Source organism: Molothrus ater, chromosome 8, assembly GCF_012460135.2.
Source record: "Molothrus ater isolate BHLD 08-10-18 breed brown headed cowbird chromosome 8, BPBGC_Mater_1.1, whole genome shotgun sequence".
NCBI classification, from domain to species: domain Eukaryota; kingdom Metazoa; phylum Chordata; class Aves; order Passeriformes; family Icteridae; genus Molothrus; species Molothrus ater.
The window spans coordinates 4,017,152-4,044,982 of NC_050485.2; the positions used below are offsets into that span (position 1 = coordinate 4,017,152).

General features: G+C 48.0%; 1 protein-coding gene across 6 annotated transcripts in view; it reads left to right on the plus strand.

Annotated features, from left to right (window-relative positions):
- SGMS1 (sphingomyelin synthase 1) overlaps positions 1–27,831 on the plus strand; it is a 93,638-nt gene that overhangs the window by 43,145 nt on the left and 22,662 nt on the right. For 3 of the 6 annotated variants that reach the window (XM_036385939.2, XM_054515633.1, XM_036385940.2), the window contains 2 exons: positions 3,491–3,739; positions 12,556–12,775. The gene's annotated coding sequence lies outside the window, so the exon portion shown is untranslated. The remainder of the gene's footprint in view (positions 1–3,490; positions 3,740–12,555; positions 12,776–27,831) is intronic. The other 3 variants (XM_036385941.2, XM_036385942.2, XM_036385943.2) reach the window with 1 other exon arrangement.

Genomic DNA, 27,831 nt, shown 5'->3' on the forward strand with positions numbered 1-27,831 from the left:
CAAGAGTTCCTTGCAACATGGGGCATCTGGGTTTGGTGACACCAGGCTAGCACAGGGACAACACCTATGGCAAGAAGCCAGAACCCTGGATGGCCTTAAATCCCTGTGAGCCAATGCTTGCAGGGAGTCAGTTTAAAACTGCACTGGTGCCTATTTTTTGTTTGTTTGTTTGTTTGTTTGTTTGTTGGGTTGTTTTTTTGGTTTTTGGTTGTTTTTTTTTTTGCTGTGTGAAGAGACCCCGAGTGCCCTGGCCCCAGCTGTGCCAGCTGCCACCACAGCAGAGCCCAGCTGGGCTCTCCCTGTCCCTGCTCTGCCCCCAGTGTATTTGCAAAGAGAGGAGAAGGAGGAGGAGGAGGTGTGCTAAACTGAGAAGCAGGCAAGGCAAATGCACTGACAGTTAGAGAGAAACATGTTTTATTAGGAGTTTTTGGACAAAACCATGGGTATTGCATGGAGTCTTCCCTATCCCTCCTCTTTAGGGTGAAATATTGAGAATTTTAAGATCAATTTTGTACTTCCCTCTATTGCTGATGGCTCTCACTTGGCCTCTTTTTGCCAAACCACCTCCAGCTGTGGGAACAGGGAATGTTGGAGATTTAAAGAAATCAAAATTTTAATTTATCTCTTGTGCCTTCAAATAAAAAACTTTAGTATTTCTGTTGGTTTACACCAGCAAGAAGTAGTTACCTGCTAAGTTAATGAAGATTTTGGCCTGTAAACCTAAGTGATATCCATGTCTGACTCTTCTTGCTTTGTTCTAACAGAGGATAATCATCCTCTGGTTTTTAGAGGTGTAACAGAGCATTTGTGGGGCTGAGGGCTTTTTTAAAGCATTCATCCCAGTGGTGATGTTTGAGGAAAAGAAAAAAAAAGGCAGAAGGGAAGCAAAAATCGAGGGAGATGGAGACTGTAAGGGACCTTTATGGAATGGGAGTGATGAAACACCTCCTGCCTGGCCTGTTCACTTGTCTGTGACCCCTGTGTCACACTGAGAAAGCAGAAGTGGAGCCAAACCATGGCCCAGGTGAGTGAGCAAGGGCTGGGAGCTGAGCCTGGGCCTCAGGAGTGAGACAGGGCACAGGTCAGGTGTTGCTGCTTGGCTGGGGGGTGCCCTGTCAGCGCTGTGACATTGTGGCACTGTGCCTTACAGGGGCTGAGGTGCTGCTCCTGGGTTCCTGGGGGTATCACAGATCACATCCAGGCTGGGAGAGGGACTGGCTGAAGGCTCAGGGGATCCCAGCCTGCCTGAGCCTGGCATGGACCTCTGCAAGGTCACCTTGGCAAGCAGGGTCACCCAGAGCTGCTTGTCCAGGGCCATTTGCCAGACTCTGCCCGTGTCTCTGCCACTGAGGAGTGCAGAACTTCAGGAATGGTGTCACCTGGGCTGAGTAGAGGGGAAGGATCACTCTTGTCATGCAGCTGGTGGCTTTTTTTGCTGGCTCTTGGGAGTTGTTGTCATCTGTCCTGCTTGGCAGAGCTGTCCCCAGCCTGTGCTGGCTCCTGGGGTCACTCTCCCCCTGGTGATGTTTTGTTTGAACACTTTGAGGCTCTTGCCTGCCCTTTGCTCCAGCCTTTTAGAGTTGATCCAAGTGGCAGTGTGACCCTCTGGTGTACTGGCCACTCACCCCAGTTATTGTGTCACCAGCAAAGTGCTGAGGGCACACTCTGTGCATCCTCCAGGTCAGTAGAAAAGGTTAAAGGATTTTGGCTCTCATATCAGCCTGTGGAAGGTGTCTGTCCTCCAACTGGACTTTGTGGCTCTGACCTCTCCCTACTGGGCCGCTTTTCCACCCACCTCCCGCCCTCCTGGCTGCTCCACACTTTGCCAGCTCATCTGAGGGTGTGAGAAGAGCCAGTGTTGAAAGTCTTGCCAAAGCCAAGACAGACAGCATCCTCTGCACTCCCTCCATCCACAGAGATTGTTTCATCCTAGGAGGAGGTCAGGCTGGTGAAACAGGATTTCCTCCCTTTGTATGTCCATGCTGACTCTCCTGATCACCCTCTTGTCCTTCAGGTCACTGGAGATGGTTTCCAAAGTTCACCAAGTGTGGCCTCACAGTGACAGCAGCCAGCTCCCTCAGCACTTGTGAATCCATCCCATCAGGTCCCATGGGATGAATATGTCCAGCCTATGTCCCCTAACCTGATCCTTTTCCACTAAGGATGAGTCTTCCTTGTCTGGATTTCCCCTTTGGCCTCAGGGGCCTGCAGTTCCTGAAGGTTGGCCTCACTGGCACCCTTCACACCCCTTGTCAGATTCAATTTCAGGTGTGTTCTGGCTCTCTTAGCCCCATCTCTGCCCCATCAGTGCTCCCAGATCCCTCCTGGATCACCTGCAGGATCAATGTCCCAGATTCCTCCTGGATCACCTGCAGGATCAATGTTTCCAGATTCCTCCTGGATCACCTGCAGGATCAATGTTCCCAGATTCCTCCTGGCTCACCTGCCCCTGCCCTGCTCTTTGCACTTGGCTCTGATCAGGAGCTCTGTGCTCCTCCATGGGGGCCTCCTGCCCACTCAGCTGGATCAGCTGCTTGTTGGGATGGTCTGTCCTTCAGCCTGGAGGAGGTGATCAGCCAGCTCTTCTGGGTCCCTTTTTCTTTTTATCAGCCAGCTCTTTTGGGCCCCTTTTTCTTTTCATCAACCAGCTCTTTTGGGCCCCTTTTTCTTTTCATCAGCCAGCTCTTTTGGGCCCCTTTTTCTTTTTATCAACCAGCTCTTTTGGGCCCCTTTTTCTTTTCATCAACCAGCTCTTTGGGTCCCTTTTTCTTTTCATCAACCAGCTCTTTTGGGCCCCTTTTTCTTTTTATCAACTAGCTCTTTTGGGCCTCTTTTTGTCAACCAGCTCTTTTGGGTCCCTTTCCTCTCCAAGCCCCTGGGGTTCTCCAGGCATACCCCTGAAGATGATGCCTGTTCTCCTCAAGTCCAGGGCTGTGGTGCAGCTTTGTCCCTGAGCTCCCTCCTTTGAGGGCTCTGAGCTCCATGGACAGTGCAGCCAGAAATGCCCAGACCTTCACACCCCTGACCAGTTCTTGCCTCTGTGTAAGGATGAGCTCCACTCCCAGGGGCAGAGGAGAGAGATGAGATGCATGAGATGAGATCCAGCATCCCAGGGTGTTCCAAGCCCCATCCAACCTGTCCATGGTCACTTCCAGGGATGCAGGGGCATCCCCAGCTTCTCTGGGCAATGGCCCCTGGAGCTCTGCAGGCTCTCCTGCGTGCCCAGCTGGGTGGGTGGGTGCAGGTGCTTTGCTGGTGTTTATTTGGACGTGCAGCCGTGTGTGCGAGCTCCAGGGTGGCAGCAGAAATAGCACAGCTCCTGGCAGAGCCCGGGATATGTGAGAACCTCCCTCTCTGGCTGCATGCGTGCAATATTTCTCTTGGCTCCTTCAGCCTGGCTGTGGTGTCCGAGTCGAGGCTGTGTGTGTAGCTTTAGGAAAAGAAAAGCTTTCTTTCTGTCTGATATTCTCCCCTCCTTGCGTGTTTGCAGTCTCTCCAGAAGGGCCGTGCTTCTCCCTCTTCTCCTCTGCCTATTTATATCCGCCATGACGTTGCAGGAGTGTTTGCTTTGGAAGAAATCTCTCCGTCTGTCTGAGCCAAACTGAAAGCAAAGCCGCAGGAGAAAGCATTCCGAGCTGCAGGAGAAAGCAAAGCATTCCTTTCTTCTCCTGCTGGGGAGAAGGGAGGCCTGGGGACTCGGAGGAAATGATCACCTGGCAAGGACAGGAAGCCTGGCAAGGTAAACGCCTTTTTCTGTTTGACTAATGCACCGACATCCACCCCCAAAAGCCGTGAACTTCTCATTCCGGGAGGTGGAGGCGTGAAACTCTGGCGTGGTTTTTAGAGAGGAGCTGTGAAATGAGTTGCCGAGAGCCTCCAGGCTCAGGACAATGGCTCTTTAATAATCCAGCGAGACTTGTCTCATCAGCTGCTTGCATGCACAGCATCACAGCTCAGGGATTGCTGTGCCCCCTCATCGGGTGATGCACAGGGGCTTTTCCTTCTCCCCCCTGCTCCCCAAATACTGTGATTGCACCGTGGAAGTGATTTTCTTACAGTAAAGCTGAATTTTGCCTCATCTGTACCTTTCTAAGCCCTTCAGAACCCTGGCTCTGAAACTTCCCAAGCCTTTCTATTATTATTGTGCTAGGTCTGAATCTAAAATAAGAAATTTAGGTGCTAGTTTTATAAAGGTACAAACTGAATTGTCTGTATTGTGTTTATAATGTAGTTTGCAAAATTAGAGCATTTACTTTTGGTTAAGGCCAAGGTTTTCTGACATCTGAAGCTGCATTTGCTACTTTTTGCTGCTGGTGAGCTGTAGAAGACACAGAAAGTAACACTGGAAGGTTTTGAAGTGCTCAGTATGAAGCTGAGCATGTTTGAGCCCTGGTTTTTTGCAGAAGTGCCAATCCCTCAGCAAATATAACAGTCCAGCATAAATAAACAGCCAAGAGAGAGAGTCTGCCTCTCTAGAAAGTTGAAGTATTTACCTTCACTGTTTTACTCCCTGTTAGATATTTTTAACTCCTAACCAAACTACATTTTTGTCACCTGTAATTGCAGGGATAAACCTCTGACAGTGATTTTTAGGAAACACAACAGGCAGTGGAAGTTCTTTGGAAATGTTCTGGATTGGAGCTCTTTGGTGTGGATGGAAGAGAAATGGGGCTGTTCTTGCTCTAGGAAATCGTGGGTGCAGCACAACAGTACCCAAGTGAGGTCAGCCTTTGGGAGTAGCTACAGGTCCTTAAAAATAGCAGGGGTTTCTTTGACTGAGGGCATGGCAGGGATGGTGGTGTCCCCAGTTTGAGATACACACCTACCCCATGTAACTCCTGTGAAATCAGCTCTGTGATACCTTGGGAATCCATTGGCAATAACCAGGAGGCAGCAGGGCATCACAGAATCACTGAATCATGGAATGGTTTGGGTTGGAAGGGACCTTAAATCCCATCCCATTCCACCCTGCCATGGCAGGGACACCTTCCACTGTCCCAGGCTGCTCCAGCCTGGCCTTGGGCACTGCCAGGGATCCAGGGGCAGCCCCAGCTGCTCTGGGCACCCTGTGCCAGGGCCTGCCCACCCTGCCAGGGAACAATTCCTCATTCCCAATGTCCCATCCAGCCCTGCCCTCTGGCACTGGAAGCCATTCCCTGTGTCCTGTCCCTCCATCCCTTGTCCCCAGTCCCTCTCCAGCTCCCTTGGAGCCCCTTTAGGCCCTGGCAGGGGCTCTGAGCTCTCCCTGGAGCCTTCTCCTCCCCAGCTCTCCCAGCCTGGCTCCAGACGGGGCTTCAGCCCTTGGAGCATCTCCATGGCCTCCTCTGGACTCACTCCAGCAGCTCCAGACCCTTCTCCTGTCAGTGTCCAGCAGAGTGAAGCCCCTTGTGTGTGCTCCTGGAGAGGGGTTTTTGGTGTTCTGGGGTTTGAAAACAGGAACATAATCTGTGTGTTGTGACTGGTGTCAAGAACAGAAATGCAAGTGCCAGCACAGTAAATGCCAGCCAAAATAGGCATGATGAATGCCAGGGGAAAGGTATTTGGCCATGCCTTGATTTAGCTGCTCTGTGTGTGCTGCAGCATAATATGTTTATTTAAGTTTAGCTTAATTAGTGTGTGATTATGGGGATTTTTGAAGGAGTTTTGAATGAGTTAGAGATGGGACTTTGGAGTTGGTTTTGATGATGTGGTTTATTTTTTTATCTTTTTTTATAGGTAGGAAGGATGAGTTTGGTTCATATTGTTACAGTATGGTGTAGAAGGTCACAAGACTTTTAGTTACAAGATTTTTTAGGAGTTATTTACTAATAAAACACTGTTAATAAGGATATTTATGTTTTTGACTTAATTTTTAAATATTTTGTCTTATGGGTTTATGTTATAGTATAAGTTTTTTTAGTTAATTATGTTATAACACACAAACTTGCAGTACTATATTTAATCTCTTTATTTACTTTTGTAACTACTTTATTTTTTTATTTTTTAAATTCTGAAACTCTTTTTCTAAAATTAATTTTACATGCTTCTCCTTTAAACTATAAATCTACATTTTTACTTCTAGTACTTAAGTTCAAAAGCCTTTCCCAAGATCTCATATCAAATCCTATATTTAATTCTAAACAATTCTTTAACTTACAAAATTCTTTAACTTACAAACCCAAAGTTCTAAAAGTTCCTTACATTTCAAATTCCAACACATGATGAAGCCCAGACAGAGCAGGGTGCCCAGAGCAGCTGTGGCTGCCCCTGGATCCCTGAAGTGCCCAAGGCCAGGATGGACTTTGGGGCTTGGAGCAGCCTGGGATGGTGGAAAGTGTCCCCTGCCATGGCAGGGGTGGAATGGGATGAGCTTTAAGGTCCCTTCCAATCCAAACCATTCCATGTTTTTATGCTTTTTGTGGTCAAAGCTGCTGAGACTTGGCTTTGGTGGGAGCAGGATGAAGTTCCTTCAGTTCCCTTGTTCAAGTTCCTGTTTGGAATTGTAGTGAGAGACACATAATTCAAATGTTTGTAGGAAAGTGTCCCTGTAAGAAATACGAGTTGGGATTTCATTGAATGCTGATTTTTTTAGGACATATATCCCAGAAAGCAGAATTTTAATGGTCCTGGTAGAAGGACCAGGCTGTTATTTTTCATGCTTACACACAGCTTGAACATTTTTTAAGAATAAATTGGACTGAAGGTCAAAGTTATAAAAATAAGGTCTAGCAGGCCAAATTTTTATTGCACTTTGATCATTGGTGGAGATAAAAGTACAGTTAGATTTTATCTGAGTGACACCAAAACAGCCTTTGCTTGTGGTGGCATTGCTGCCTATTCCCTTTTTTGTAGGATGAGATAAGGGGACATATAAACACACTTCCCCTGAAAACCTTTTAAGCCTTTGAGATTAATGCCTCTGGCTTCCTGAGCATAATCTGTTCTTTGCAGCTCTTAATTAAGGTCATCCTGAGAACCCAGGTGAACTTGTGGCCGGGGAAGTCACAAGCAGGAGGATGAGAGCTGGAATGATGGGATTGCACAGCTCAGCCATGTTTGGAGCCCTGAAATGGGATCCTGGGAATACAACACCCTGCAGCCCTCACAACCAGCTCCTTATCGCTCCTGATGACTTGTTCCCTTTGCCCTTGGGGCAGAGGAAGTGTGTGTGTGAGTATTGATCCACATCATGCTTATTAATGACAAAGGTATTGGATAGGTGGACATGTCAGGGCTGTTTAACCTTTGGATATTGACTGCCAGCTCCCTAGGGAGAAGGGACCTGGAGGCTGGGATGAATTGGGAACTGGAGGCTGGGATGAATTGGTGATGGGTGTTTGATCTTCACTCTCTTGGAGTAGAGTGTCCCAGTGCTGGGTCTGCTGCCTGGCAGGAGCAGGAGGTGTAATCAGGTGTTTGAGATAACAAACATCTTGCTGAAGAGCCCAGGAGTGGATTTCTCACTGCTTGGTGTGGCTGTGGCGTGCAAGCAAACACTCAGGATGTGCAGACAGGGTTGATTTATCTTTAACAGGAAAAAGCCCCCTCCACACCCACGAGCCCTGCTGTTGAACTTTAGCACCAAGCATCATCCTGTATTAACTGCTGCTTTGTTTTTAGGGTTGTGGCTGGGTTTATTTTTTTATTATTATTTTTTGGTTGCTTTGGGTTTGTTGTTTTGAAACGTTTATTTTGCTTGATGGTGTCTAAGGCCTTAACAAAGCCAGAGCATCTGATAGTTCCAAACTGCTGCTATAGAAACCAGTAGCCTTGTCCCAAGGTGTGGGGCAAACAGCAAACTCTTTAGATGGAAAAATCAGTGGGACACCAGTCTATGTCCCATTACACTGTTTGGTGAGGAAACTCTCTGTAACAGAGGCCTTTGGGTTGAAATTTTGGGTTTGGAAGAGACAGAAACAAATTGGAATTTTGAGGCGGTGACCTTTTTAACCAGAGGTTTTTAACACACCTGGGTGATGAGATTTCTGGGAGGGCAGAATAAATGGATCAGGGAATAGGAGTGGCACTTCCCAAGCTGAAGGTGCTGGATGTGGAATGCAGTCACGTGGGAATGATACCCACGTAAAAATGTCCTTATTGTTGAGTGGGGGGTTTGAAAAGGGTGTCTCCTTTCTATTTTTCTCTTTTATGGAAAGCTTCACTCTTCCAGGCTCAAAAGGGACCTCAGTAGTATTAAATTCTTGCTTTGACCTGGGTTTGTGATTGCACATACCCTGGATGGAATTGCCATTCCAGAGTGTTTTCCCTGGAGAGGTGCTGGGTGTTCAGCTCTGCAGAGCCACCCCTGGGACAGTCCATGTGTTTCTCCAAGGATCTAAAGGTCAACCACAGCCTTGAACCAAAAAGAACAGAAGGCTGGGCACCTGGGCAGCACCCCTGATGAGCAGAGTGATGGTTTTATCCATTTAGATTAGATGAGAGCTCCAGGAGCTGCTTGGATGATGGGTGGCATGGAGTGAACACACCTCACTGGGAGTTCCCGTATCCTGGTGGACCTCAGGGGTTTGGGATCCCACTGCTGCTCCTGCCATCCCTTTCAGAGTGACACAGGGAAGGTGTGTGATCCCTCAGAGCTGTGCCAGTGTGTCCAGGGGTTTGTAGGGTTTGAGTGGACTGGGAGTGCCCGGGCTCAGCTCAGCCAGGCAGAGCATCCCAGGTTGCAGAACTGCTGCTGTGAGGGCAAAGGACAACCACGTGTCCAAACACAGCAGCACGAGGTGTTTCTTCACTCTCTGCTGAACCGGGAGCAGGAGGAGCTTCCAGCTGATTTTCCAGACGATTCTGGTTTGCTGCCAGGGTTTAAAATACACCTTCCCTCTTGCATACGTGCTGGAGCACATGATGCTGAAATTGGAGGAATTCTGCTCAGGGAACTCAGTTCAACTTGCAGGCAAGGCTGAGCTTTTTTTAGGGAGAGAGGGAGCAGAGTGGTTTCCTGCGGACGTTGCTCTGTGAGTCACACGTTACATGACACAGCATTCCTCCCGGGAAACTTCATTGCTGGAACTGATGAGCACATCAGCGCTCTGGAATCTCCCTTTGTCTTAGCAAACACACCTAAGCACTTCACCTGCTGCTTCTGGAAGTTGTTCTGATAGTACTTCTGAGATTTTAAACTCAGCTGTTTCAGAGTTTTTAGTTTCTCTCACAACCCCATTAATATCAGTATTTTTAGTTTCAAAAGTAGCTGTCCATTAAGAGCCTTCTACATAAGAAGTTGTAATGGCTTTTAATGCTGTAACACAGATGAAATAATAATTATTATTTAATTACACGTGCAATAATGAAGTTTCACATTACTTCTCTAAGTGTTTTAATGCAAACACTTTTAAGGTCAGAGTAGCTTTATAATTCTCCTGTAGCACATTTTTTTTGAAGTGTCAGTGACCAGGACAAATTACTTGAATGGACAGACAAAAAAAAATGCTTTGAAGATTTTTTGGTATATGTGAGGTGGATGTATAGATTTACATTGCTGATGTGAAGCCCTGTGAACACATCACACAGTCACAGTGCTGGGCTGGCCCTGCTGCTCAGGGACCTCCAGGGCTGGGTCCAGTTCTGGGTCCCCAAACATGGAGGGGCTGGAGCCCCAGGAGGGGCTGAGGGAGCTGGGCAGGGGCTGAGCCTGGAGCAAAGGAGGCTCAGGGGGCCCTTGTGGCTCTGCACAACTCCCTGCCAGGAGGGGACAGCCAGGGGGGGCCGGGCTGTGCTGCCAGGGAACAGGGACAGGACAAGGGCAAAGGGCCTCAAGCTGGGCCAGGGCAGGCTCAGCTTGGACAGCAGCAGCAATTTCTGCATGCAAAGGGTGCTCAGGCCTTGGCAGGGGCTGCCCAGGGAGCTTTGCAGTGCCCAGCCCTGCAGGTGTCCCAGCAAGGGCTGGAGGTGGCACTCAGTGCTCTGGGCTGGGCACAAGGTGGGCACTGGGCACAGCTGGCACTCCATGGGCTGGCAGGGATTTTCCAGCCTCAGGGACCCTGGGGTTCTGAGCAGTTTTTTCTCACTTGCCCTAGACTTTTGTTGCCACCCTCAACACATTTTCTGATGGATAGGGTAGAAGGGAGCTCAACATAATCTGACTGTTTTTGGTGTTTAGGCAGATTTAAGCTGTCAGGGCAAGGAAAGCCTTTTCCCAGGCCTTTGGAAGGACATTCCAAATGCACGTGGTGCTTGAATGATCAACACACATCAGCACTGGAGCTCTGGCGTAGCTGCCCTTTCTCCTCAGTGCCAGCAGTCAGCCTCAAATCTGGTTTTTGTCACATTGCTCCTGTTTTGGTGGGAAAAAAACAACATCTCTGTGGCCATCTCTGTTCTTCAGGTGTTTTTGGGGCGATTGTCACTCTCCTGTTGAAACAGGATGGTGAAAGATAGAGGTGAAACAGCAACAGCCACTGAACTGAGGGCAGTAGTCCCAGATATCCAGTCCTATAGAAAGAAAATTATGTCATCAGCTCAGGCTGTCCTCTCTCTCAGCCCTTAGGCTAAATATGTCCTGGCTGCACTGTGTAGGGGAAAAAAACACCCTCCTTTGCACATCCAGTGGAAGAGTTGATTGTGTTTCTTTTTATTTGTTTAGGGCTTTGCAGGGTGTTATGTTGTATCTGTCTGGACAGATGCAGTATTTAAATGCACCACGGTTGAAAAGGTGTTCTCAAAGCTCACTTTTAATTACCTGTAATACTCGTCCAACTGTCTTCTGTTCTCCCTTCTGGCCCCACCTTACTCCTGGGAACACAGGGCTGCCTTTGTTATGTGCCTTGAGGTCACTGAACTCACACAGGCCTGGATCATGGGGGAAAGAAATATCACCAAGATAAGATCTGCTGGAGGAGCACAAGAGCATTTCTGTCAAATATGAACACATTTATTGTCTGGAGGGAGTTACTGAGTTGGCCTCTGGCCTCACCAGGTGACTTGTGCTGTCCTGAGAGGTGTGTGAGGGCCCAGAGTAGACACGAGTGTCCTCAGCATAACAAGGAGTCCTTCTTGGCCTGTGGCATCTTCTAATTAAGCTGTGGATTCCTCATATATATTCTCAGTGGGAGGGATTTACAGGATTGGTACTGACTGAATTATGTCTAAGGAATCTTTAGGTGATGAGCAATTACTGTTTTCACTCCAGAATCCCTCCTGGAAAGGGGGGCCAGGTTGGGCAGATGACATCTGTTGAGTGTTACAGAGCCCAGTCACTAAAAGACTGCTGGGAAACAAAAACAGAGCTCACTGGTGCCTCATTCCATGTCTCAGATTTTAAATAAAATGGGCTGAGTTGAACTTGACCATAGGCCATTTTTAGGTGTCTAAACTTTGTGGAGGAGCTGATGGTGAGCACATTGTTCCACTGGATATTTGGCTGTCTCTGTGTGTTAGGAAAAGGCACTGCTGGGCCATGTTCAGGGGTGTGGATCTACTAACAAACCCCAAAGCAGCTACTCCTTTAAAATACTTGTTTTCTGTGTGATAGGATGACTGTGGAAGGATTTCTGTGTGCAGCTTCTGAAAATTCTTTTTCCACCCTGTGGCTCTGCAGATTCCTCGGTATTCCTGGCAACAGGCTCCCTCTCTCGGGATGGAGCTCAGAAATGCTGCTATTTGTTACTGCTAGTGCCTATTTTTAAGTTTCCACATTATTTCATCCGTGGCGTGGAAGCAGGCTGCTTCCTACGCCTCTGACTTCACTCCTGGACAGTGTCTCTGTTGGATCCAGCAGGCTCGGGAGAGTCCGTGCTCTGCTGGAAAACACTGCCAGCACTGCTGCTCATCCCATCAGTGTTCCCAACATGACTCAGCCTGCTTTGTGTTGTGGTTTTGTACCGAATTACAGCAATTCCCCGCTGTCCCGAGGCGGCGGCCAGCAGGCATCCTCTGCTCCCTCTCACCTGGGATGCTTTCACCAGCCTTTCCCGCTGGATCCACGGGCAGGAGATCCTGTGTGCTTCCAGCCCTTGCTGTGGCCTTTGGGATACAGGCTGGATGCCAGCCCTCGAGGGGAAGGGTGGCGATGCTGCCTGGCCAGGGACTCTGCTGCTGGTGGAGCCAAAAATTCATGGAAAGCTTGGGGAATTGGTTGTTGCTTTGTGTTAGTGTGGTGGAACACGACTTTTCTTTTTGGTGGAGCGGTTTTTTTTTTTTTCATTTCTAGGGTAGGATTTAACATCTGGTACCGATATATACTGGAAAAAGGAATCCTTCCTCCCTGCTTTAAAGTGACACTTTATGAAAGCGTTCCGTGCGCACAGTAGGAATCACCAGACCGAACACGGGTGATGTCCCCATTTCCCCGTGTTTCAGGCGCTGTTTGCCGGTAGGGCAGCACTGCCGGGATCTGTTGCACCACCCCCGGCCGGGCTGGCACTCCCGGCCTCCTCCTCCTCCTCCTCCTCCTCCTCCTCCTCTCGCCGCTGCTCTGGCCGTTGTTCCTCCTGTGGCGGGCGCTCCGTCCCCTCCTCTCCCGGTGCTGACGCACTGGCGCGCCCGCGGGAGGAGCGGCGGCAGCGCTGCCGCTCCATCCCCTCTGGATCTCCGCTCACCTCTCCGCCTTTCCCTCCGCAGGAGCTTCCCGCGGGGCTGGCGAGCAGCTGGCAGAGGAGCACTGAGGAAGCCCAGCCCGGGGGAAGTTGAAAGGCGAACTTTGAAGGCGAAGGAAGTCGGGGCTCCGCGCTCCGGGAGTGGCCGCGCCGCCGCCGTGTCCCCGTCCTGCTGCCGGGAGCGGCTGCGGCTGGAAGGGGAGAAGCCGCGTTTTCTGCTGCTCTCTGCCGCCTCATTTCCAGCAGTGAGTAGCTCTTTCCTCTCCGCATGGTCCCGTTTGAGTGTAAAGGGGGTGTTTGGCTCTGTTGGACCGCCGGAGGCTGCGTTTGGGGAGAGACAGAGGGGCTTAGGTACAGCCAGGTGTACAGCACAGCTATGGGGGAGTTGGTTGTCTTTTTGCTTGGGTGACTTTTTTGAAAGTGGCGCTTAAACTTGTGGTTACTTAGTTGTTCGCTGCTTGGTTTTAATCTTAGTTTTTAGTTTAGCTTGAGGTCTTTTTTACTAGAAACCAGCCAGCCTGTGGGACAGCAGTGACCTGCCCATGGCTGGTCCCCCAGGTTGTGACAGGGTTGTGTTTCCATCAGGCAGCTTCATCTCCTGCCGGGCCACGGAATCTCCCCCTGGTTTCTGGGTTTGGAGGTTTGTTTGCAGCGCACCTGTGGCAGAGAACCAGAGTTACACAGCGTGACAACGGCACAAACTAAAAGCCAGGGACAATCTGCTGTCCCCTTTGGCACCTCGGGCAGCTCTCCCCATGCCTGACCTCCCCCTTGACTGCTGCCAGATATCCCCAGGGCGGTTGTTTGCCGTGTTTCTAGGAAGGAGCAGGAGGAAGAAGGTGTTTTAGACTTTGTGTGGTGTTGTAGAGTGCCTGTGCCTGCTCCCCGTGTGTCATGGTGTCACCGCTGCCCCGCAGCATGAACACAGCTGTGAGTGTACAGCAGCGTGGCCTTGGGCGTGAACAGCCCGTGAGTCACTGGGAGAACACAGAAACCCTCTCGGAGGGCACAGGGGAGCAGAACTTTATCCCTGGATCCCCTGCAGAGTCTTTCCAGGGGCTGTGATCCTATTTGTGTGTTTTGGGCATGGCCGCCTCTTCTGCTCATCCTAAACCTCTTTGAAACTCAATGCTTTAAGCTGGAAGCTTTCTAATAGATTTAGAGCGATGAGTCAAGGAGTTTGGTTTTTTTTTTACTTGACTTCTGGGGAAGAAACTGAACCAAACTGCCTGCAGTGGCTGATCTGTGTGTATTTTTGATACATATATTTGTGTATATGAACACACAAGTGTACACACAGAGAAGTGCTACTCCAGGCGTTGGTTTTTAGGCTGTGTGTGTATAGATGGGCACGTGTATCTGTATAAAAAATGTGTTTTTATAGCAGGATGGTGTGAGCAAGCTGAGAGGAGCATTAATTTCTTCCTGCTCTGTCAAGTAATACCCTGCCTTATTCATTTGCCAGTTGATTTGGTTATGCAGACAAAGACAGGAAAACAGACCATAACAAAACCACTCTTATCTAATCTGCTTAACAGCACTGTCAGGTAAATCATTAACCCACAGGCCTGGTGCCTGTAAAAGATGCTAAAGAGGTTTCCCTGAAATTCCCCTTTTCCAGAAGGTAAGAAATGAAATTAGTTGCAGATCTTGGTTTCACACGTGGGTGTTTGCTGCTGCCGTGGTTTCTGTGCCTGTTAACAAAGTGCTGTAGTCCAGTGGATTAATGATGGGAGAGGACCTGCTCACCCTGAGGTCTTTTTCCTAAGAGAGCAGCTCCAGCTAAGGCAGAGGGAAAACACAGCATTTACTTACTTGTAAACACTGTCATTCATTAATGAAATGTGATTTCACGTGGGTTTATGGCTGATGGAGTGTTTTGCTCAGCAGCTTCGTTTCCTGGCATCCTGTGATTCAAATCCCTTTGAGCTGGGAAGATTTGCTGTGGGTCTTGCTGTGCTTAATTCCACCCCAGACTTCTGTTCTGGTTGACTTTTGTTTCTGTAGGCATGTAAGTGATGGGTTTCTCTGGAGCATTTAATACTCAGAGTCTGTACAGTCCTGTCTGCAGTTGCTTTACATTTTGATTGATCATCTTGGCAGTGAGTTTGTTTTGTGTGAGTAACTTAAAGCATGGAAAATCTGTAGCACATGGACAACAGCAGAAGTAGTTCCATTTGTGATGTTTGCAGCCGTGTCCTGAACAAAAGAAAAAGGGTTCAAGAAGGGCTTAAGCTGTTCTAGCTGCCCATGTCCAAGAGCATGACTCAAAACTTCCAGCTAAACTCCTCTAAGCTCCCTGAGTCGGTGTTGGAGTTGTGCCTTCCCCCCCTTAGTCGGGTCTGTTTCAAGTGCCAAACTCTCAGCCTGGCTGCCTTCTGCCAAAGGTCTGCCTGGTCCTACCAGGGCATTATCAGGCATCTCCAGGGAGAAAATGAATCCAATTGGAGGGCACAGCTCAGAAAGCTGGACCCCACTTTCAGTGCTAGCCCATGCCCCAAGTGCTGTGTGCCCAAATTTGGCACAGCTCAGCACCCTGCACAGCCTGTGCTCTGTGTGCCCAGCTTTCCAGCTGCCTGGGAAAGCTCCAAACTGCTCCTGCTGCTCAGGAAAGTGCCCTTTTTGCTTGGTTAACTTTACAGCCTGGCTGCACATTAGCTTTTTAAAGCTGAGCTTTTTAAAGCTGCTCTCCCATGTGAGGAGAGAATTCAGGGGTTGCTGTGTGTCTGACACCTGGGGGAGGAGATATCCAAACCTGGAGGAGAAGGTGACTCCAGACCTTTCCCCAGGAGCTGGGAGCTTATGGAAGGAGGTCTCTGTGCTGGGGACACCCCAGCAAGTGTTGCCAAGTGTTGTGTCAGGTGGTGATGCTGCCTTACAGAGGGCAGAGTGGTCCCTCCTCCCTGGGAGAGCCCAGTACAGGAGCAGATCCATGCTCTGGATCCTTGCTGGAGCCTTTCTCCTTTGAGTTTTTAGGGACAAGAGGTGCTGAGTGGGATCTCAGGCCAGTTCAGGTGAGCCACAGTCCTCTGGGTAACCAGATTGCCATACTCTGTGTGCAGTCAGAGCTGTTGTGGCCACAAGGGACAAGCAGAAGGAGCACACCTTGGCAATGTCCCTTGTGCAGTCTCCTCTGGCCTGAGGATGGTTTTTTGCCAGGAAAATTGCCCTGATGGAGCACTCTGTTGTCTCCAGCTGCTTTCTGCAGCTGTCTGCATGGCAGAGGAGGTGGGGGAAATGACTCTGGTTAAAAATAGAAAGGTGGATTAGGAAATGTGAGCTATGGTTTCAGCATCCAGCAGGGCTGCTCTCACAACTCGCTGCTGCCACCGAAAGGGGAAGGACTCGCTCGTGCTCCTTGTCTGCAGAAAAGCAGGAAAAGAGCAGATTTTCTTGCAGAAGACCAGCAAAAGAGCAGGTTTTCCACCCAGGCACAGGAGAGGAGGAGGGGGATGCCTCTGAGGAAAGCTTGTTGAGCTCTGCTGGCACAGGTGACACAGTCCCAGGTTGCAGGGACTGGAATTCAGGTGAAGGTTCCCATTGGAAAGGTTGGGTTGAAGCTCATCTGGGTTAGTCTGCCCAAGTTAAGGACAAAGATTTTAGGAGATGTACTCTGCTCTTTGAATTGTTCTTATTCTGCTGTTTTATGAGGAGAGTTCTACTTGGGGGAAAAAAAAGCAAAACCAAAAAATTGTGAGGGTGTGATTTCACTGAATGTGAATGTGTAATATGACACTCTCAGAAGAGACTTTATTTTGCAATAAGTGTGTGAAGTGTCAACAGACAAGCCAAGGGGAAATAACTCTGCTTTGGAAACTATGGACCTTTAAAGTTGCTTTTAGGAAGTGTTTGCTGTACAGTGTTTTGTCACCAGCCTTCAGTGTTTATCACTGTTCCTTGTGGTTATCACTGGTCCTTCTGATATATTTTCTGTTGCCTTTCCTAAAACAACTGAATTCCTAAAATTCAGTTAGGAAAAGCATTATTTTCTTTGGGAAAAGTTTTTTTCCTGGTGCCTTTTTTTTTTCCTTTGATTTTGAAGGTTTGAGTTTATTTTTATTTGCTTTTTAAAATATTTTTTAAAACTCTTTATCAGCTTTTAGAACAGTTTGAGTTCTCCTTGGTTCAGCTGCTGTTGTTGTAGCACTCCCAGCCACACACTGATAAACAGTGACCCAACCTGTACAGTGTTGAGAAAGAAATATCCAGGGGCATTTCAGATATCCTAGATAGATCCTAAAACCCAGCATGGATCCTGTACCAAGCATTCCCTGCAAAGGATGTGGTGAAGGGACTGCAGCAGTTATTTATCATAGCTAAAGAATGTTTATCTAATACTTAGTTCAGAAAACCTGTCATGTTTCCTGGGCAAATATTTTGGAGACAAACAGCATTTATTCTTTTTGAGAAGCTTGAATACAAGGTGGAATTCAGTATCAGTTTCCCTTTACCTGGAATTGTTCTGTCTTTTAAAAGTGAATTTAAGAACTGAAGTTTCACTTCAACCTCTGAAAGAGAATCTTGAAGACAAGCAGGTATTTTTATTCAGTTAAGTTTCACAACACTTCAGCATGATTTCTCACAAATTACTGGGCTGCTTTTCATAACCAGGAGTAAAAATTCATTGGTCTCAGTGATAGATATAACACTGTTTTCTTGTAAATTTAAAAGATCACTTCAGCAGTCAAGCAGGTTTTTCACCACTAAGAACATGGATGCTGTAATACTTGATTTATTTTTTAAAACAAGGAAGTTGAAGACATTTGACTCCAGTTTATTTCTATTGGAGAAGCTGATGCTTTGGGATTGTTGGGTATTAAGCATCAAGGGTGAGAAGGATTTAGTTAAAAAACCACCAGCAAGGGAGTTTTGGTGTAACTTTGATTTCAGTTTGATTTCAGTTTCATCTTCCCACCTTTCTGGATTTTTTCCATATTATTTCGACCTCCTTTGGTGTTTTGCAATTTTCCCTTTTCATCTCAGCCACCTGCTTTGCTCTGGGGACATTGGTTTGGCTGTTCTAAACCAGTCACACCCCACCTAAATCCTGGCATTGTTCAGCTCTCTCAGAGTGTTTGGATGTTGTACTGAGGTTAAAGCAACAAAGAACAACCCCACCAACAGCACAGGCTGGGGAGGAGCTGCTGGAGCAGCTCTGTGGGACAGACCTGGGGGACACCGAGCTGTCCCTGTGCCCTCAGAGTGTCCTGGGGACACCGAGCTGTCCCTGAGCCAGCAGAGTGTCCTGGGGACACCGAGCTGTCCCTGTGCCCTCAGAGTGTCCTGGGGACACCGAGCTGTCCCTGTACCCTCAGAGTGTCCTGGGGGACACCAAGCTGTCCCTGTACCCTCAGAGTGTCCTGGGGGACACCGAGCTGTCCCTGTGCCCTCAGAGTGTCCTGGGGGGACACCGAGCTGTCCCTGTACCCTCAGAGTGTCCTGGGGACACTGAGCTGTCCCTGTGCCCTCAGAGTGTCCTGGGGACACCGAGCTGTCCCTGAGCCAGCAGAGTGTCCTGGCCCAAGGAGGCCAATGGAGCCTGGGGCAGCAGCAGAGCATTGGCAGCAGGGCAGGGAGGGATCCTGGCCCTGGGGCAGCCCTGCAGGCACCTCTGGAGTGCTGTGTCCAGCTCTGGATGCTGAGCACAGCAGGGCCAGGAGCTGCTGGAGCTGAGCAAGGGCCTGGAGGCTGTGGGTGCCCAGGCAAGGCTGAGGGAGCTGGGGCTGCTCAGCCTGGAGAGGAGCCCCAGCTGAGAGGGGCCCTCAGGCCTGGCTGGCCCTGGCTGCAGGGAGGGGCAGAGCAGGGCCCAGGCTCTGCTCCGGGGCCCAGCAATGGCCCCAGAGCCACGGGCAGGGCCTGAGCCCAGCAATTGCCCTGCCCAGGAGGCACAACTTCTGCCCTGGGCACTGCCCAGCCCTGAGCACATTGCCCACACAGCCTGGGGGCTCTCCTCCCTGGGGCTGGGCCACAGCTGGGTGCACACAATGCTGTGCCCTGGCCTCTGGGATGGCCCTGCTGGAGCAGGGAGGGGACACCAGGTGCCCACTGAGCCCCTGCAGCCTCACACACCCTGGCATCCTGTGATCTGCCCTGGGCAAAACTTGAGAAACTTTATTTTTTCTTACTACAGTTGCACAGAGAGAGTGGGCAGATGTTTCAGGTGGTGAGGGGATCTCTAATTCTGGTGGAGTTATGAAAAGTGATATTGCAAAAGCCAAATGAGAAATGAAAGCAGCTTTCTGCTGTGTTTGCCTTCATGGGTCTCCTTGCAGGTTCTGGGAACAGAAGTGGGGCAACTGTTTGCTGGGAACAGGATTTAGAGGAGGGAAGAAATACTTCTGGGGAGCTGAGAGTGAAGCCTCATAGCCCAGAACAGTTTGCCCCTGGTTTAATTTCTGAGCTACTAAATTTATATCAGCACCTCTCTCCCAAACCACGTGGATTTAAAATGATAACAATATAACTGTTTAGCACGGGGACTGTGTGCAAACATTTTTCTCTCTGTGTGGTGGCCTGGCTTTTATCAGATGTGAAAGGAAAGGTGGGAAAAGAATTCATCTGGTAATTCTGGGTTACTTAAGCTAAGAGCACTGGGCTACTGATTTGGATTTATCTGGGGGAAAAGTGACCCAGGCTCAGACTTTTGTTAATGTTTAATGTTGTGTAACATTCTGCCCAGGCATAATTGAACCATCAGTGCAGGAGTGATTCTGTTGGAGGGGTTTATTGTGAGTGATACAGAGCCTGCTGTGGCTTTCATTTCGTTGCAGCCTGAGCTCATTGATGAACAGGGTCATCATTTATTTACAGTTCTTGGGATCCTTTCACGCCGATTCTCCTTCTTTTGAGTGGGGAGGAGGATGAGGAGACACCACAAAGTTATCTAAAACACTTTGCCCTCTCTTTCTGGTGGTGGTTTGGCATTTCCCTGGTTCAAGCAGCCTCTCCACTTTCTCCTGATCCTGGTGATTTTTCATCTGGATTGTGCCACTGGGCTGGAAGGGGTCTGACCTGGGGTTGGAAGGAGCCTCACAGGATGGAGGAAAGGAGAGAAGGAAGAACAGACTCTACCAAGGTGGAAAGGAAAATAAGGAAGAAAAAAACCAAAGAGCACAAACATTCCTGCTGGTTCTTGCCTAGGTCTCACTCTGAGAGGAATGCTCCTGCTTTTTCTTAGTGATTTCCCTGATTTTGTGAGATTCCTGCATAATACAGTTTGCCTCCATGCTCTGCCATGCAGAGCTTTGAAGCAGAGAGGGAGTCCTGCCTAAAAAATACCTTTGAAAACAGGTGAGCAGAGCTGCAAAGAGCAGCTGTGACTGTCCCTGCATCCCTGGAAGTGTCCCAGGCCAGGCTGGAGCAGCCTGGGACAGTGGAAGGTGTCCCTGCCATGGCAGGGGGTGGAACTGCATGGGCTTTAAGGTCCCTCCCAACCCATACTCTTCTGGGATTCTGTGAATTTACACTCAGAAATAACTTTGGGCTGAAGATTACTTTCAGTTCTGTTGAACCTCAGAGGAGGAGGTATCCATAAGCTGAGTGTTAGGGCAGACTTGGCAATTTCTGGATCTTCAGTGGGGACCTGTTGAGCTTTGTACTCCTATAAGGTAGGAAAGAGAAATGTAAAGTCCCTGAAGGACCTGAGCACTACTGGCTTGGAGCTTTGCATGTCCTGTCCTAGAGAATTCACTTACACAGCTGAGCACATCCTGAGCTCATCCATCTGCCTGCAAGATCACCTCAAGTCCACTCTGTAAATACAGAGTAGTAAAAAGGTAGTCCAAAAATACTTGGGGTCACATTTGCACAGTGGAAAGTGGTTTTCAGCTGCCTCCAGGGTTGTCATGAATGAACTTGGAGGTTGTTGTCTGCCACCAGCTGTCTGAAAGCTGCTGTGCCTTTTCAATCAAATTGTACAAACACAAAAAAGGCAAGATGTTGTGTGTTGGAAGCAGCAGTGTTATTTATCAGTCAGCTGCCTGAAATAAAAAAATCTCAAGAAAAAGGAGATGGCAGTGATTGTGGGAGCAAGTTTTCCATAAAGTAGCTGTTACTCCTCCCTAGAGAAATTTGCCACAGCAACACTTGTAACTGCAAACACTTGAAATTCTAAAGATATTGTGTTTGTGTGGCAAAGCTCTGGAAAACATACAGCAGTGAGTTTTAGCAGTGCTGTTCATAACTGCTGTCAAGGCCCCAGGCAGGGAAGTCAGACAGAAAGGAGCATTTTGGTCATTCTGGCTGAATTCCCTGTGGGTGGGCAGGCCCAGAGCAGCTGTGGCTGCCCCTGGATCCCTGGAAGTGTCCAAGGCCAGGCTGGACATTTGGAGCAGCCTGGGACAGTGAAAGGTGTCCCTGCCCATGGCAGGATGGGTTTTATCAATTTTTATCAATTCCAGACCATTCTGGGACTCTGTGCTGTTCCATCCCATTCCAAGTGCTGGGTTTGGTAGAGGCCCACACCAAAATCATCTGATGTTTGTCTTTAGGCTTGATTCTGCCTTTCACCCATCTGGCCTGACTAAATAATCCATGAACTAAAGTGGTTTCTGCTATTTTTAGGCAGTGCAGATCACAAAGGAGAACATAGATGCAACATTTCTTCATATCCAGCTCCCTTGCCTGCTGTCTGACCCCAAATTCTGTGCCCTGCCTTAGGGGACACAAGTCCCCTTGTCCTCAATGATTTATGCAGCATCTACAATAACAGGGCCTGTTGCTTTCGGACCTGGATGCATTCATATTTTATGTCTCTGCCTGCCCTTCATGTTTTATTTACTGGAGAGTGTAAGGAAATTGGTTACTTGGCAAAAAGTGGCTTTTAGTGGGCTAAGGAGCTCCAGGTTTCCTGAATTTTGGGCTGGCGCTGTGTCTGCTCTGCTCCCCAGGGGCTGTTCCACTGCTCCTCAAGAGCTTTCTGAATATTGATCCTTCCTCCTTGCTCCTCCAGAAAGGAAGGAGAGCCTTCAGCCTTGCTGCTGGCAGCCTGTCTCCTGCAGATTGTGTTTGGGGAGGGCAAGAAATCCCAAAACCGGCCAGGAACGTGGTCTCCTTGTGCTGTCCAGGAGCTGCTGGCTTTTCTGGGCTGAGCTCAACTGTGTCCCCATTAAATCTGAATTTACATGGTGCCAAATGTGGCATGTCTTACATTTCAGACTGATCCAGGCCAGAACAAGTTTGTCTTGGGATCAAATAAATTCCAGACCCTGCATTGTTTCACTGCTGATGTGAAATCAAACCTAGAATTAGACTTTTGTCAGTGCTGTTGTGGTGCCACACAGGGTGAGCTGCATATTTCAGCAGGATCTCTGCCTCTGTACTTTTATGCCCTCACCCACATGAAATATTTGTGGATTTAGGTTATTTTCAGACCCAGAGAAAAGCTTTTGCAATGCCCAAGGACGATAAGATGATAATCTATGTACTTTTAAAAGAGAACCTCATGTGTATTTATATCCTGTGCTATATCTAGTAGCCCCACCCTTACCTCGAAAAACCACACAAACACAGCAGAAAGGCCTGAACAACCCCCAAACTCCAACTTCTGTGACTGTTTAACATCTTCTGGTGTGTACTTTACTACTTTATCTTGTTTCCAGAACACCACTTGTATTTTTCCCACCAGTAGTCATTTCAACAGCTCTTGTGTGGCTTGCAGGAAGATTTTTTTTGTTTCCTTTTTAATAACCTCTTATTGAAATGTTATATTTTATCAGGTTTAGGAGGTGTGGGAGATTGATCTAAAAGTTGCATGTCAGAGCACAGCTCGAGGACAGTCCTGTAGAGCAGGTCTGGTTGTGGGCTGGGTGCCCCTTATTTGTTTTGTACTCCTCAGATATTCTGGAGGCCCATATGCATTTCCCAGGCCTGGAGGGAATTCTGGGGAGTCACAGAGCCTGGCATGGGGTGTCTCCATGGGCTTTTCCTGCTCCCAAGGGCTCCTTGTCAGATCACACAGTCCCAGCATGGTTCTGCTTGGAAGGGACCTTAAAGATCCTCTCATCCCAAGCCCTGCCATGGCCTCCCCACCCTCTCAGGGAACAATCCCTCCCCAGCATCCAGTCTCAACCCCCAGATGAATTCCTGCAGTACCAGAACATCTTACCTCACCCCTCCTGCTCAGAGGAGCCCCTGCACATCCAAAACAGCAGCAGAATTGGCATTCCCTGGTTTTGTATGCTTGCTCACAGGCAGCAGGGATAGTGGATCCTGAGGATTTACCTATGGAAGGGCTTATTCCCAGCAACCCTTGTGTGGCTGTGCTGCAGGGACATGGAAAGGAACATCACACTCTCCTGCATCTCCTTCTGATTTTTCTAGACCAACTATGCAACAAGAGCCTTCCTCTCCTTCCTGCACATGCATGACTTGAAGAGACTTCTTTGATTTTTGGTGCAATTCTGAGCAGGTGTTGCTGGAAAGAAGGGACCCTCTGTTGAAAAATTCAGACTGCTGCTTCATTATCTACTTGGCCATTCCCCTTTTCTCTTCAGCCTCAGCAGCTTTTTCCAATACTCTTGCAATTTCCCATCCTTCCCCAGGAGTCACAGAGCCCTGGCTCCATGGCCATGGATCTCCTGATCCAGCTGGGAGAGCAGATCGGTCAGAGTGGGGCTATTTTCAGGCAGCACCTCATTGGCATCCCTGCCTTCCTCTCCTTAATACTTTGCTAATCTGAGCTTCACCCACCTGCAGATTGAGATCTTTCCTCCTCTCCCTCCCTCCTCTCATCTCTTCACACTTAACAACAACAAATAATTAAAGATCCTTAAGCCAGATGCCTCTGGAGCTGCTTGGTCATGCAATACTTTGCCTCAGAAGGGATGGAGGTTGGTTTGTTTGGGTTCCTCTTTCTGGAAGAAGAGCAGAGCCACTGAGTTCCTGCAGTTCTGGCTGCTGTAAGATGCAGGGCTGGGCCTTGTTGCATTTAACTGTTTGTGTGACAGCAGCTGTGAAAGCCAGGCTCGGTTCTGCAGTGATCCTCCCGAAGCCACGGGCGTTCTTTTGTTAATTAAATAGTTAATTCCTGTGTCCACGTCCCAGGATGGAATGCTAGCTTTTATTAATTGTTTTTTCCAAGGGTGGATGTGGCTTTTGAGTGCCTGAACCAACTGAGATTATCTAAGCAATGGGCTGTGTTTGCTGGGAGCAGTGTGTGGAGGGTGCCCTGCAGGGCTGCTCTAATGCACAGCCTTGTGAGAGTGTAAGAAACACAGCTCACTATTGAAAAGTTTTATAAAAGTTTATTAAGGGATGAAAGAGATAAATCCAAGTACTGGGATGCTGGGCTATTTGCACACAGTGAACTTAAACCATTTTCTCTTTAAAACCATTCTTAAACCATATGTTTTTTATATGCTGTTACATTGTAGGGGGTACGTGTATATTCATAAGGGTTTATACATATTCAAACATTCTTTTGAGTTGTAACCTTTGACTTGTCTTCATGCCATCTTGCAGATGAAACCAATATATTTTATTTTTTCTTCTTCTTGTATTTTCATTCCCTGATAATGAGGGTCAATAAATTCTTCCTGTTTTTGGGGGCTCTAGTTTCTGTTTCTGTTTCTGTTATCTTGTCTTTCAGATAAGACAGTCCCCAAATGTGGGAAATCACTTTGAATTCTTTTACACCATTTTCTGAGTTAGTTACATGAAAAAATAATTTCAACATTATGCTACAGTCTAAGATAGTATATATGACACTGCTACTTATAAAAGCTATAGGGTGCATATATAAACTGACAGATTATACTAGATCAAAAGCAGTAATTACAAATTGTGCTATTTCAGGATGTTGTGATCAATAATAACCTGCAAAAAAATTACTACATAAATGCAAAAGCCAGTAACTATTTGTTATTTATAACAAGAGGAAACACATGCAGGAGGGCATCTTCCAGTCTGTGCTGTAAGTTTTGGCTTGCCTTCTTTTAGTAAAAGAAAATGTTTAGACTGGTGAGGAAAGTTTGCTCGAGACTGTGCTGGCAGCTGGACACCCCTTCATCCCTTCTGTGGCAGGAGGAGAGGGATCACATGCCCACCCATTCAGGAGGCATCTGATGGAAGTGGTTTTAGTTATTTTTGGCTGTGAAGGGTGGACAAAGTGCTGGCTGAGCTTTGCACTCTGTTTTGGGTTGCTTTGCTGTTTCATGGGCTGTGGGTGAGTGGTGGATGGCAGCATTCCCCAGGTGGGGGACTTTGGAAGGTAAAATATTCCATTTCAAACTGACAGAGAGCAGGGTTAGATTGGCTATCAGGAAAAAGTTCTTGGCTGGGAGGGTGGGCAGGCCCTGGCACAGGATGCCCAGAGCAGCTGTGGCTGCCCCTGGATCCCTGGCAGTGCCCAAGGCCAGGCTGGACATGGGGCTTGGAGCAGCCTGGGACAGTGGAAGGTGTCCCTGCCATGGCAGGGGTGGCACTGGAAGGGCTTTAAGGTCCCTTCCAACCCAAACCATTCTGGGATTCTATTTTTAAACACAGCTTCATTTCCATGGCAGGAACACAAGCTGCTCACACTTAGCCAGGACCTCCGGCTGAGATTCCCTTGTTTGGCTGGAATTGCAGGTTACCTTTGGAACTGATTTAATTGATGTGCTCAAATCCTACCAGTTCAGCCTGTGGATCTGTTACCCAGCCATGCAGACTTTCCTGTTCAGTGTGTCAGGTTGTGGAGTGATTTGCAGAAGAAAGGATGGCTGAGAGCCACAGTTCCAGAGATGTTCCCTGGGATCATCCATAGCCAGGTGTCTGATGGACATCTCCATAAAGGTGTTAGTTCAGCATGACACAGGCACATCCCTGTGCCTCAAATGTGCCACTAGAAAAGGAATTTAGAAGCAATTGGATGTGTCTGCAGGAGGAATTTACTTCTGAGGCTTTCAGGTGGTTATTGAAATATTCATGATTTCCAGAACAGTTAAATGGTGAGATCTGAGTTTTTTTATCTTCTTTTATTTCTGCCTCTTTGTGAACCTAATTGATCATAACTTTTGAGCTGAGAGGAATATGTAAAACATATTTTGCAGCCTTTGAACACCCTGTTATGGCTTCAAGTGACTCTGCTTGTGATCTGGGCAGTTGTTTGACATGTACCTGGTGGTACTGTCACCATTGCTGTCAGTGTGGAAGGAAGTGTGTGTTTTCAGTGTTATTTTGTGATCTTCAATCATCTATCAGTTAAAATTGTAAGTTAAAATGCTTCATGTTTCAGGGAGGATGTTTGTGTTTTCCTGTTCTTTAGGTTCAGTGCCCACTTGTTGTCAGCAGCAAGATTTGAGCAGGATTTGCTGGTGTCACAGATCACTGATGGGAGCAGTGTCACATCTGACATAGATTGAGAGCAGCTGAGTAGGAACAGTGGATGGAATGAGGAGGAATAGTCTGACACACAGATAAAGCTACTTTGCAGCACTGGGCAAAGAATACCTTGGGTTTCTGGAGGCCAAATTCTGAAATTTGGAGCTTGTTGAATCATCAAAGTGTGGCATTCAGTGCCCAAAACACTGAGCAGCAATGATGAAAGTTTGCCTGTCAAAGGCAAAAGCCAGAGACCCCTGGAGCAGGGACCAGAGCTGCTCTGAGCTGTTGGGCACCCTCCTTGTGGTGTTGAAGAAGGAGGAGCTGATGGCTGGGCTGGGAAGGGGAGGGTTTGTGTCCCCAGCCCCACTGGCTTTGCTGTCAAGGCCAAGTGGAAGATCTGCACAGCAAACAGAGGGAATTGGCTTCCTGTGATGGAGAGTAAAGAAAGGTTCTGGGATTTGGCAAATAAACAGAGAGGGTTTTTCCTGCTTGTAGCATAACCACAAAAAGGAAGATGCCAGGACAGTTCATCTGCAATGTCAGGAGATCTGGCTCCAAGACACATCCCCACCATGCAGGCTGTACACCCATAATTTGTTGGCAGTCAAGATGGTTTGGGATTTTTTCCTTTTTCTTCCCTTTCTTGTGTTTATGATTTTTCTAGACCAACTATGCAATAAGAGCCTTTCTCTCCTTCCTGCAGATACATGTCTTGAAGAGACTTATTTGATTTTTGGTGCAACTCTGAGTAGGTATTGCTGGAAAGAGGAGAACTCTGTGTTCAAAAATTCAGACTATTTATACCAAGAGTAATCTCGAATACGTGTTGTGTTTTGTCTTTCAGACCAAGGAACACTCAGTGTTACATGAAACTAAATTAATAAAGGCAAATCCAGGGATTGTTTTGTTTTCCAAAAGGAATGGCATTGAAAATGAATAATGTTGATGGTGTGTCTTTTTGGGTGGGTTTATGAAAAGTAACAGCTGAAGTGCAGAGAACAGCATTGTGCATGAAGATATTCACGTTTCAACTCTGGAGGCTTGGAGTCTTTGATGTGGGTCTGATGTGTTGGGACTTCAAAAGCAGGATGTTTGAAATAAAATATTTATATTGCTAATGAAAAATGGAAATATTATTCTAGGCTGGGAATCGTAGCGTGTAAATTTAGTTTTCTTTTGCTTTAGTTACAATCCTGGCAAAGGCACTTGGGAGGGAGCAACTGTTGTGGTCTGGCTACTGTCTCTTACATGGCCAGTTACAAACCCTAATATTAAAAAAATATGCCAAGTAACTGATTTAAGTCTTCAGTGAAGATCTGTTTTCTCTGTGATTTCTGCCAGGTTTCCTTTTCCTAATCTGCATGGCTGGTTTGGCAAATTATGCTGGAGTCTGCATTTCAGAGCCACGTTACCATCAGTCACAAGACTGCTCTCAGTTTCCTTGGGCACAACTTCCCTTTCTGTTCCCATGATTTTTTAATTTTTAAATTCATGCTGCCACTTAGATTCCCAGAGGTTTCCAACAAATCTGACTTTCTAATAATAAATGGCTTTTAGGTAGTCACTGGAGGTAAAAAAACCCTCACAAAAACCTCAAAACACCTGCACTAATTGAATTAAAATATGGAGCGTGTCACAAACGTTTAGCCTCTCCTTATTTTCCTGCTTCCATCCTTTTGCCCTGCCTTGTAGGGAAAAAGCCCACACTTTTCCTGCCTTTTCAGTGTTCCATCTGTTTTCCTTTGAGGCTGTTCTGTAGTTGTGTGTCAGTGTGGGGAGCTTGGGCAGTGTCGGGAGCATCGCTGCGCACTCTCAGTGCCCGATTGTCTGCGGGGTTGCACGAGGACGTGGGGCTCTGTTTCCAGCCCTGCCCTGGCTCTGCCTGACCCAGATCCTGAGGCAGCACAGGGATCTGTGCTCAGCTCTGCTCTGCTGGCCACAGAGCCTGCTGCTGCCTGAGCACAGAGCCCACAGCACTCAGGGCTGCTGTGTCCACATC